The sequence below is a fragment of the Mobula birostris genome, chromosome 9 (assembly GCF_030028105.1).
Source record: "Mobula birostris isolate sMobBir1 chromosome 9, sMobBir1.hap1, whole genome shotgun sequence".
Lineage (NCBI taxonomy): Eukaryota > Metazoa > Chordata > Chondrichthyes > Myliobatiformes > Myliobatidae > Mobula > Mobula birostris.
In genome coordinates this window covers 54,706,315-54,710,233 of record NC_092378.1, presented here as the reverse complement: position 1 = coordinate 54,710,233, position 3,919 = coordinate 54,706,315, and positions in this window count along the sequence as shown.

Here is a 3,919-nt window from a genome sequence, read left to right as displayed (position 1 = left end):
CAGCAAATGTCACGCCACTTTTCCACTTTTTAAAAAAGGATGTAGGCAAAAGATGGGCAACTATAGGCCAGTTAACTTAACATATGTAGTTGGGAAAATGCTTGAAGATGTCATTAAGGAAGAAATAGCGAAACATTTAGAAAGGAGGGGTTTCATTTGACAGACGCAGTATGGATTCAGAAAGGGCAGGTCCTGTTTGACAAACTTACTGGAGTTCTTTGAGGACATAATGAGAGCAGTGGACAGAGGGGAACAGGTGAATGTCGTATACTTGGATTTCCAGAAGGCGTTCGATAAGGTGCTGCACAAGAGACTTATAAATAAGATATGGATGCATGGAGTTGGAGGAAGTGTATTGGCATGGATAGTGGATTGGTTAACCAATAGAAGGCAGAGAGTTGGTATAAATGGGTGTTTCTCCGGTTGGCAGTTAGTGGTGAGAGGGGTGTCACAGGGGTCAGTGCTGGGCCCGCAGCTGTTTACCATTTACATTGATGATTTGGAAGAGGGGACTGAGTGTAGAGTAGCAAAATTTGCTGATGACACTAAACTGAATGGAAAAGCAAATTGTACAGAGGATGTGGAGTCTGCAGAGGGATAGAGATAGGTCAAGTGAGTGGGCCAAGGTCGGGCAGATGGTAAATGTGAGATCAGCCACTTTGGAAGGAGAAATAGAAGAGCAGATTATTATTAAATGGTGAAAGATTGCAACATGCTGTTGTGCAAAGGGACTTGGGAGTGCTTGTGCATGAATCACAAAAAGTTGGCTTGCAGGTACAAGTTATTAAGAAGGCAAATGGAATGTTGGCCTTTATTGCTACAGGGATTGAATTCAAGAGCAGGGAGGTTATGCTGCAACTATGCAGGGTACTGGTGAGGCTGCACCTGGAGTACTATGTGCAGTTCTGGTCTCCATACTTGAGGAAGGATATACTGGCTTTGGAGGCAGTGCAGAGGAGGTTCACCAGGTTGATTCCAGAAATGAAGGGGTTAATCTATGAGGCGAGATTGAGTCGCCTGGTACTATTCTCTCTGGAATTCAGAAGAATGAGAGGGGATCTTATAGAAACATACAAAATTTTGAAAAGGAGTAGGTAAGATATAAGTGAAAAAGTTGTTTCCAGTGGTAGGTGAGACTAGAACTAGGGGACATTGCCTCAAGATTCAGGGGAGAAGATTTAGGATGGAGATGAGGAGAAACTGTTTTTCCCAGAGAGTGGTGAATCTGTGGAATTCTCTGCCAGGGAAGCAGTTGAGACTTCTTCACTAAATATACTTGAGATACAGTTAGATAGGTTTTTACATAGTAAGGGAATTAAGGATTATGGGGAAAAGGCAGGTAGATGGAACTGAGTTTATGGACAGATCAGCCATGATCTTATTGAATGGCGAGGCAGGCTCGATAGGCCGGATGGCCTACTCCTGCTCCTATTTCTTGTCGCAAACACGAGGAAATCTGCAGATGCTGGAAATTCAAGCAACACACACAAAAAATGCTGACGAAGGGTCTCGGCCTGAAACATCAACTGTACCTCTTCCTATAGATGCTGCCTGGCCTGCTGCATTCACCAGCATTTTGTGTGTGTGTTGCTCCTATTCCTTATGTTCTTACTGCCTTCTAGAACAGGAAATAGTCACAGAATCCAACAGAGTTATGGAATATGACATCTAATTCATCCACTATCTCCTCAGCCACTCCCTTCAAAACCTTGCAAGGCACAGCATTAGGCCCTGGAAATTTTAGCCTTTTATGCATTATTTCAAAACTGTAGTTGTAAGGGAAGTTTGGGTAGGTGGTGTTAATTCTCACTGGAGTGTATGAGGCTGAGGTGTGACTCGATAGACATTTATAACATTGAAAGCAACACACAAAACAAAGCTGCAGGAACTTGGGTCAGGCAGCATCTATGGAAATGAATAAACAGTCAGTATTTTGGGCCAAGACCCTTATTCAGAACTGGAATGGAAGATGCCAGATTAAAAAGGTGGGGGGAGGGGAAGGAGGAAAGCTAGAAGGTGATAAGTGAAACCAGGTGCTTAGGAATGTTAAAGGGCTGGAGAGGAAGGAATCTGATGGGAGAGGAGAGTGGAGTTTAGGGAAGGAGGAGGGGAGCCAGAGGCTAGTCGATAGGTAGGTGAGAAAAGGTAAGAGGCCAGAGTGGGGAATAGAAGGAGAAGAGAGGGGGAAGATTTTTTTTACCGATAGGAGAAATCGATATTCATATCATCACGTTGGAGGCTACCCAGGTGGAATATAAGGTGTTGCTCCTCCATCCTAAGTGTGGCCTTATTTTGGCACAAGAGGAGGCCATAGACCGACATGTCGGAATGGGAATTGGAATTAAAATGGTTGGCACTGGGGAGTTCTGCCTTTGGCGGATGGAGCAGAGGTGCTCGAAGAAGCGGTCCCCCAATTTACTAGGGGTCTCACAACTGTAGAGGAGGCCGCATCATGAGGACCGGACACAATAGACAACCCCAGCAGGTTTACAGGTGAGGTGTTGCCTCACCTGGAAGGACTGTTGTGCTCCTGAATGGAGGTGAGGGAGGGGTGAATGGGCACTTAGGCCACTGGTAGGGATGTGCCGGGAGGGAGATTAGTGGGGAGGGGCAAATGAACAAGGGAATCAAGGAGGGAGTGATCCCTACAGAAAGTGGAGAGAGTTAAAGATACGTTTGGTTGTAGAATCCCCTTGGAGATGGCAAAAGTTGAGGAAGATGATGTGTAGGACATGGAGGCTGATGGGGTGGTAGGTGAGGACAAGAGGAATTCTATCCCTGTTAAGGCAGCAGGAAGATGTGGTGAATGTGGATGTTTGGAAATGGAGGAGATGCGGGTGAGAGCAGCGTCAATAGTGGAGGGAGGGAAACCCTGTTCTTTGAAGGAGGAGGACACCTCTGTGTGCTAGAAAAGAAAGCCTCACCCTGGGAACAGACGTGGTGGAGACGAAGGAACTGAGAAAAGTACCATTTTTATAGGAGACAGGATGGGAAGACGTATAGTCAAGATAAACATGGGGATCAGTAGGTTTATAAAAGATGTTGGTTGACAGTTTGTCTCCAGAGATGGAGACAGAGAGATCGAGAAAGGGGAGAGAGGTGCCAGAAGTGGACCAAGTGAATTTATGGGCAGGATGGAAGTTAGAGGAAAAGTTGATGAAATTGATGAGTTCAGCATGGGTGCATGAAGCAGCACCAATGCAGTCATCAATGGAGCAGAGGAAGATTTGGAGAGCTTCACCAGGGAAGGCTTGGAACAAAGACTGTTCTACATAGCCCATGAAGAGGCAGGCATACCTGGGGTCTATGCCAAAGTGGAAGGAGCTGAAGGAAAATTGTTGAGGGTGAGGATCAGCTCAGTCAGATAGAGGAGGGTGGTGGTGGAAAGGGACTGGTTGGTTCTTTTATTGAGAAAGAAGTGGCGAGCTTTAAGGCCTTCTTGATGGAGGATAGAAGTGTATAGTGACTGGACGTCCATGGTGAAAATGAGGCGGTCAGGGCCAGAGAATTGAAAGTTACTGAGGAGATCAAGAGCACGAGAAGTGTCGTGGTTGTAGGTAGGAGTGAGCTGAACCAAGAGGGATAGAATGGACTCAAGGTATGAGGACACAGGTACAGTGGGGCAGGAGCAAGCAGGCAATAGGCCTGCCTGGACAGTCAGGTGTGTGGATCTTGGGTAGGAGGCAGAAGCGAGCAGTGCAGGGTAAGGGGACTGAGTTTGGTGGTAGTGGATGGGAGATCTCAGAGTTGATGAGATCAGTGATGGTGTCGGAGACAGTTTCTGATGCCTGGGATGGGGTCCTCTTCAAGAGGTAGACTTAAAAAGTTATGTGGAACAGACATAAAGTTCGAAGTAAATTTATTATTAAGTACATATGTTTAGTACATATCAACTACTTTGAGATTCATTTTTACAGGC